This window comes from Numenius arquata, chromosome Z, assembly GCF_964106895.1.
Source record: "Numenius arquata chromosome Z, bNumArq3.hap1.1, whole genome shotgun sequence".
Taxonomy (NCBI): domain Eukaryota; kingdom Metazoa; phylum Chordata; class Aves; order Charadriiformes; family Scolopacidae; genus Numenius; species Numenius arquata.
The window spans coordinates 45,330,757-45,339,647 of record NC_133616.1 but is presented as its reverse complement, the minus strand read 5'-3'; positions in this window follow the sequence as shown (position 1 = coordinate 45,339,647).

Here is an 8,891-nt window from a genome sequence, read left to right as displayed (position 1 = left end):
TTGGGTTTTTTTCCCCTGACTTTGCACCACAAGCACCTGTTAGTAGAGGAACTAGCGCTGTGTCACCAATCTGACAAACAACTGCAGTTTGCCTGCCTGTTGATGCTTAAATGATAAGGCTCCCAGTTTGTGGGCTGCTGGTATCTACAAAGAGATCAATATCTTCCCTGTATAACCAACCCACGCAAACCCCAAATGCAGATTAAGAAAGCAGCAACTTTCTTCAGTGTGAACTGTGGATTTTCTTTGCCGGAGTCCCACTTTTTCCTACTGCACCTGTACCGTTTTCCTAAGTACTTGCATGTTCTCTGCTACATCTGGCACCTTGCAACCAGACTGCTCTACAGAGTCCTCCTTAAACTCTCATGGCAGAGTTTAAAGTTTCCCTTCCCGGTGTGATACCAGTTCAGACCATTTCTCCAGAGCTCTCTGACACAAACCGCAGGGTGTCTGTGGTGGGGAGTCACCACCTATGAAACCCTTGCGATAACTGGGCCACAACTTCCCTCCGTGGTCCGCCACCAGGCTGGCTGAGGGCATCCAGACAGCTGAGAAAACGAGATGTAGCATTTTAAATTTTTTGTAAGAAACTGTATTTAGTGGTTGTAGTGGTGAGAAAGGGGATGCACCACAAGGTGCCATCAATGCCTCCGGGAGGAGGAGCGAAGTTGGTGTGGACCGGTGCTCACAACAAAGCTGGTCTGATTCTGCTGCTGCCTAAGAAGAAAGTGATGCCTGATATTACTCCTCAGGTACTCATCAGCATGACACGAGAGTGAAAATGTGTGAAAACATCAAGTACATGAAGGAACAGACATGTATTTAAATATTAGTTCACATGTCTGCCTTGATATCAGTATTTAATGGTTTCTTGACATAAAATTGTATATAAACCAATGCTAGCTTGATTTCCTATTACTTTTGGGGGAGGATGTGGAAAGGAAAGTATACTAGTTGTATTGTACCAGGTATATAACAAGCATGACTGTTCTTAAAACACTGGTTTCCAACTTGTTGACAAACCTAATGCTTAGTTCCAAATTCAGGGCTTCTTTACACCTATTTCAGAAGTAAAATAAAAGCAAACTACCTAAACCTGGTGGTACTCAATAACACAAGAAAACACAGAAACCCCACCAGCCTCTAATAAATGAGCAGTTGATTGCTAATTACTTTGGCTGGAAATTAAGTGAGCCTGAACAGCCAGCCGCAAAGGGTTGGCCTCGTGACTGCAATCACAAGACGGGGGATCAGAGAACAGGCTGTGGCTGGCAGGCTTCCCACCAGCCTCGCGGCGCCCGGACGCCTGTGCTGCTGCCCCGCCAGCCAGCCCAGCTCCCAGGCACTCTGCAGCGGGAGCTCACTCTTCCCCAAGAAAGCAAGGCAGCTGAAATGGAGATGCTGTTTGAAATTCTGCATCAAACGTGTCTTTGAGCATCCGTATCAAAAGTCGGTATGTTATTATGTTTTCCAGGAAAAGTATGCACAGGGAGTTTTGTTGTTTGGTTTTTTTGTTTGGTTGGTTTTTTTTAATAAAGCCAACTGATATTTCTGGAAAAATCAGGCAAGGCTTTACTTCATTTATCAAATGGAAGCAGTATACTTCAGGCTAATTACAGATACAGGAAAAGAAAGAGCTCTTAATTTACATAGATTATACCAGCTAGTTAGGCTTATTGTGAGAAAAGGGTGGATGGTACCTATGGAACAGAAGAGAAGAATTAACACGAGGAAAGATGATAAAATCATTAACTCCCGCAAGACTGTGAAGATAAAAGTATCTATTTTCCAGAGATATCCAAGTCCCAAATGTGGGTAAAGCAGGGAACAAAATGAACAGAGACAGAGGATCTGCACACAAACAGTTACCCAGAGGTACAGAACCCCAGAAGTTTTGAGGAGACAGTCCCTACCACTCAGGCTTCATGACATCATGGACAACACCCACAAACCCTGTGCATTGCTACTTTCAGATTTTGTTCCTGGCTTTCTGCAAATACACATGTGGTTTCAGAAAACAGAAAAATAAAAACCTCAAACCAAGCGTGCGATCCGATTCAACTGAACTGATTTTAATACTTTGTGGAGATAGGTTTTCCCACTGAGATCTGCCCTTGGCAGGAGGTTGCTTTTGCCCAAAGCAATGACTTGATTTGCATCAGCGTTTTTTGGGGTCCTGCTCACCAGAAGCCTAGCAGGTTTCTGGTAGCAGCTTTTGCAGTTCTGGCCGCTACAATCAATGATGGGAGTTTGGTGAGCCAGCTCTCAGAGGGTGTTGGCTAGGACAGCTACGTGCTCTCAGGTTGATAAACGGAGCTTGGCCTAAGCATTCTTGTCAGCTGCTGAGCAGATCACCCGGTGAATATGTTATCCCTTTTGAAGGGATGCCTCCATGGAGGAGATAATACACCCACTCGATTAGCTGGTCAGCTGCGCTCGGGCTGAATGTGCGAGACTAGCTTTAATCCCAGCCCGGGGCACGACCGTCCGTGATGTCTCATCAGTTCAGCATTACGCCCAAATGCACTGTCAGCACATGCCCAGGAAAGAAAGAAGTCAACTTCTCCCCACACCCCGTCGCTGCAGCACCGGCCCCAGGATCACGTGCTGCCAAAAGCATAACCCGGAGAGACCGGTGTGCCTGGCGCTCACTTACCGAGTGACGCACTTATCTGTGATTTACCCTTTTGATTGCCTGGTTTCCTGTTTTGTTCCTGCTGGGACAATTTTCTCCCTCTTTTTAACACAGCACAGGAAGAGAAAAAGAAGATTGCTCAAATGAAAAGCAAGCAGGGAGGGTAAATGGAAGGGAGAGGGACATGCAGGCAAGTGTAGATCTGAAATTTAATCTCAGTAAGAGAAAAAGAATGGGGATGTTTACCTTTTAGCTCTGTTGACGTTACACTGGGAGAAAACAAAGCCAGAGAAGGCTAGCTTTCTCTCAGATGTACATGCACAGCTGCTAATAAGCAGCACGGCCTCTGGCAGGCAGCCTCACTGCTTTCGGCCTTTTTCCTCTCCCACTCCTCAGTGGTGTGTCAGTTTAGACTAAACACTTCATGGGGAGGGAGATTCTCTTGCTTTTTGGTTTACAGAGAGCCACACAAAATGGGATGATAAAGTTTGTTTCAATATCTGGAAATACTGCAACTGAAATGACACTTCATAACAATTCCTGATGACCACAGACTTGCTTCTGAAATGCTCAATTATATTGTGAGAGTAATGTGATTAAACCTTGTAACAGCACTGAATCAGAAAACAGAGGCCCCTCCAATTCTTCCTGTGACTAGCGAGAAACTAACAGCAAAACAGCAGCAGTATTTATTCTTAACGTTTGCACAAGGCATTGTAATTTCTATTACACAGAGAGAAGTTTCTTTCAACTACAGGAGAGTATTCTCATAAATCTCCAAAAGCCAATGCAATTTCACATCACAGCTAAAGTTTTCAGTATATATTTCCCATTCTGAAAAAAAACCTGCTGTGAGCCAGTGCTTCAATTCTTGAATGAGGAAAGCAAACTGCAATTCTAGTAAACGTGGCTGAGCAGAAGGAATGTTAAGAGGGCTATTGAGAAGAACTTGCATTCACAATTCTTGCATTGCTGTGCTATTGTGGTATGCAATTGGCCATATGCATATCTAGCAAAACTAGGCACCTGCATACACAGCAATGAACTGTATAGAGAGCTCTGTGGGCGGCCCTATCTAGGTTTTTTCTGTAACTTGTTACCAGCCTCATAAACTGATCTTTTACAGGGATACATTTAGACATATACTTTTTCTTTCTAAGTGGGGAAAACCACCTCTGACTCTGCAGCTCTGAAGCTACCTTTATTTCATTTGACTTTTGTATTTTAAGCAAAAGCAAGTGTGTTCCAAGACATCTGCTAAAGCTGCAAGGAGTTCTCAACATCTCGTTCCAGCATCAACCTCCCAGACACCCTAAGCCGGTTTGACTGTCTAACAGCCCAGCATTTATTTAAAACTTTTTTATGTCACTGCATGCATGCTGTGCAGGAAGTTTTCACTAGTAATTTAAAAAGAAAAATAAATTAACTTATAAATAATTAAAACCATAACTTAGAATATTTCCACTGCGGTTCCTGAGATTCTGATTTTCCCTAGTAGATGAATGAAGTAATAGCTGTAGTAGCCCCGGAGGGCCCTTGGTATCCCACCCCCAGGAGACCACACCTAAACCACTCTCACCCTGGAGGAACACACATTAACATAGACAAAGAACTCTGAAACACAAAGTTAATTCCAGATCAATGTCCAAAGTGGATCAGATGTCACTAAGCATATGGGCAACCCTCACCAGGCTGGAAAATCATCTCCTCCTTGCTCAAATCTCAACCCAACCACAGTATTTCCTTGGAGGCACTCACAAAGCCCGCCTTACCCAGAACCATCTTCTGAGGATGTCTAGGGAGGTGAATACCTCACTCTCTGACTTTGCTCCATCTCTGACCACTTCTCCCCAAACCAGAAGGACTGCGGAAGGTAAAGTAGTAGGTATCAGAGCTGCAGCACCACACCTGGCAACTCATGTTGGTATTTCTAAAACGTGTTTCCTTAGCATCACTTTACTGGGAAAGGCTATTACATTTTGCTCAGAAGTAGGTTTTGGATCCCCTGGAGGTGGTGAGAATTGCAAGTGAAAAAAACAAGTATAAAGCATTTTAAAAAGAACCCAGTATGTGGTTTATAAATGCCTGTCTTCATGGTTTCTTTGCTGCTTTACTCACAAAGGTTGGTGGTAGCTCTTCAACAGACACTAGCACGATGGAACCAAAAACTGCTGCAGAAATCAAATTTTAAGACCACTGGAAAATAAATCTTCATGCAACTTAGCACGAAAAAAAGAAATAAAGCAAAGTCATATTCCCTGTGAATGCAAGTTAAGGTGGCTTCCTTTGAGGCCTCTAATGCATCAAAACTAATCAATCCATGGATCAGGTCTCCACCATGTGGCCAACACTCCTCCTTCCAAACTGAAGTTTCCGGTTGGGCTCCTTGTCTGTTTTCAGATGGGCCTTACTGAATATCATCTAGGTTCAGTTTTGTGAACTGAATCTTTGCAAATGAAATTTTGTGTCTGATTATATCCTTTCTTACAAATGCTTGAGGTGCCCCTGCATTTACCTGAAGTTTCACTAATGATTTGATAAAGCCTTGATTACAGAATGAGAGAAAATACCGCCACTAGCGATTTCATCTTTATCAACTCTTTCTTCAAAACAGTATATTAGCTAAGTCTTAGTATTTCCTGCTTAGTACTTCCCAACAAAAAAAGTAAAGGGTACTGGGACAGACTACTATTAAAAATGGGCTTTCAATCTGTCATATACCTTAATAAAGTGCAAAGAAAACAGGAGCATCAGCTTACATTACGACAGTCATCAGGGTGTGCTCAATTCCTTGGTTAATAGCCAGAAACTGCAGTTAGCCTCTAATATGTAAAAACTGATTTATTGGTATTAAGAGATACATGTCAGAAATTTTTTATTTCATCAAGGAGACAAACTAAAGAGCAAATACAGAACAACTGATGTTCAGATGCTAGAGTTCTTGTCTTCCTGTTTTTTTGAAGTGAATATTTCCATTTTCCTATACCTTCACTTGTCTCAGAATGATGTGTTTGCCGAGTGCCCTTATGCAGATCACCAGTTAATTCACTATAGTAAAACTTCACCGATACAGCCCATCACGTTTGGCTTCCCTGTAAGGTTTCAACAGAGTGAGATGACAAATATTTTGTCACTGTTGTCCTTCAAAATATTTTGAAAATTACTTTCCTGCATGGATTGTGTAGGGGGATAATAAGCTTATTTACTCCACTGTTAATGTTTGGAAATTGATTTGACATTAGCAAAGATGAAAACCAACACACATTTAAAAAAAAACAAAATTCTGTTCTACTTAGCAGTCACAGATAGGATGAGAAAATGAAATAGTTTCCTACATGACAGTAAAATTCATTTGTTACTGGAGTTTAAAGAGCACTTCACGTGTAAGTGCAATAATTTCTTTTCATGGTTTTCCTTGCCTCTAGAGTACTCATTTTTAGAAACTCATGGTCAAATTACTGAAAAATAGTCATTTGCCAGGCAGGTCAGCAAAACTGTTACTCTTACGAGACTTTTAGGACAAGCAGAGTCTATCTAAGAAGCACCAGCACCCAGAAACCAAATGCAAACCCTTTTTCTTCCCAACTTTAAATAAACTAGTTCATTTACACAATGAAGATGAAAGCAAGCAATGACTACAGAGCTTTACCACTTTACAGAACTGTCATCTACCATGCATGTAACATAGTGCCCAAATCACATTTAGATATGCATAACACCCCGTTAACCACAATAGTAGCTGTAATTTAGACAGGGCTTAAACAGGGCACTCTAGATAGGATGTTTTACTGGTAATACATGTGCACTAGTTTCTTAAAAATAATGTATCTTGCAATAAATGCAACTTCAGCTATCAGCAGGAATATAAAACCAAAGAAAGCCTGGAAAAAAAAAAAAAAACAACCTGGAACACAGTCATCAAGAGCTTTAATTACCATATCTTTTCTGGGAACAATTCAGGAGCTTTCTGTGTGTGCATGCATAATGTTCATTTGCTGCACCTTCAGAAAGGAGCTACTTTGAAGAGATGACACTTTCCCCAATAGGAATCATTTACTACTTTATAACAGTACTTCTAAAGTAGATGAAAGAAGAACCAGCTGAACAGAAGATAGGGCCACTGCAGTAGAATCACAAAACCATGAAATGTAACAGGTTTTAAATTTCTACCAGTGTGCTTAACTGCAACTTATACAAAGTTTTAATGTTTACAGTGTCAGGTAAACAATTCTGTGTGAAGCTGTTACTTAAGAAGACCTTGTAATATTGAGTTATCTGCATGACCTCACTTACCCTGTCCCCTTCTTGATTATTCCATTTGGAAGAGAGGATGTTCAGCCAGAACAGTCAGCAAGTTTTGATGCATAGATAGCTGTATTACCACGTTTTATTTCTAAAAAAAGTCTGAGGCTGATGCATCTTTTGTGAGCTATATTTCCACTTATGCGTATATGCTTTGGAAAGCTATTTCCTTTTCATTTCCCATCCACTCATAAAAAATACCTTGTTTTCTCAGCAGCTGCTATTAACCTTGGCCTTTGTAACCAAACACCTTTCCCTGATGCCCATTTTTTTTCAGCAGTTCAAGTCCTAGCAGGCTTTGTACTGCTCTCACCCCGTGCTGGATATTCTCACTGTCACGTTATTTTAATCAACAGAAAATCAGTAACGCTTTAAGTGCTACCAAGCTCACAGCAATGCCAGCTTCCAGGATTCAAAAGCATTTAGGGAGACAGGTCTCTGTTCACTCCCAGTTCTGGGACAGCAAGAATGAAAAGTAGCTACTCCATAAGTAGCTTATGCAGTCACTTCCCTGGCAGCATTTTGATCTTGCCCCCCATTTTGAACGTACAGACTATTGCCATTTCCTTCTGAACATAAGCCTTTAGAGGATCAGCATTTGAGCTCTATATTCACTTCCTCCATAACAGTATGGACACTCTCCATAACAGGCTTAGCAAGCCAGCTTAATAAAATTCTAACCAGTATTTCTGCTCTCTGGCTTGTTAAAAAGCTACTAGGATGAGAGGCATTTCCTTTTGGAAAAAAAAAAAAAAGCAATTTTTGTATAAGGTTAAGGTTGAAAGAATTTATCTATAAGCAGTATGTGAACAGACACACAACTGAACAGTAGTTAAGTTTTGATTATTCTAGATACCTCACCTTGTTTTTCTTTCAAGAAGTGTTTATGAAATGCAAGTTTAAGACTTCAAATTTAGTCTACAACAAGGAAATTCAGCTTCCATAACTTGTAGTCGAAATGTTCCCTTATGCGCATGGCTATCAGACTCAGGAAAAGATACTGCGCATAAATACCTACTGGTCCATAAATTCTGAACTGGTGTTAGTTAAGTTGCAGAACTAGCCTCCTTCCCCTACTGCCCAATACAAGAGGGGATGAGTCACTACCCAAAAAACTCCCACCTGTTTTTGCTATTGCCAATTCATCCTCCTCTGCAGAAACTACTGGTACCCAAAACACATCTAAACAAAAGCATGTAACAGCTAGTAATGATGCTTCAGCAGCACCGACTCCCGCAAAGGAGAAAAGTCCTCTCAGAAGAGGAAGTACAGGGAGCAGTATAAGATACCACGGTGCAGGCAGCCATCCGAGAATCCAAGGATTAACAGTGGCCCAACTTCACTTTCCATAGGAACAGCACTCCTTTTTTACCCTGATTTCTTTCCCCAGACAAAGCTGGTGTAGTGTGAAGAGACTATTAAGTGTACTACATACCTCTAGAAACAAACTTTCTCTGTAAACAGCCCACATCCTTTAAGTGTTCCTGCTATTTCCTATAATGCTTAGAAACTGACAATTGCTCTACACAGGTGTGGTACTTTGAGGTGACATAAGAAAACACTGACAGCATTTAAAGCTAAGTGGAGATCAGATGCTGCACACAGGACATGAAAAGACTGAAGATCTTTGTTATTAAGTACAAAGAACCAGAGATGGTATCGCCTGCGGATGACAGGACTAAGCCAAAATTAACTTACAGATACAGTTTCAAAGAATGAAGGTTAGATTTTCAGTCTCTTCTACTTCAGTTGATAGACATTTTTCCACTTTACCATTTTAAGTAAGTTGTTTCACTAATACTACACTCCATTTTATAACAGGTTAGCCACTTCCAGATAGGATTGGATTTTAGTAACTGCTGAAAGAGGGATATGCATATAGGCATATGATTTAGGATGCCTACTTGATTGAAGTCCAAAGTGGAAAACACACAGACCAAAAAAGCCAACTCAT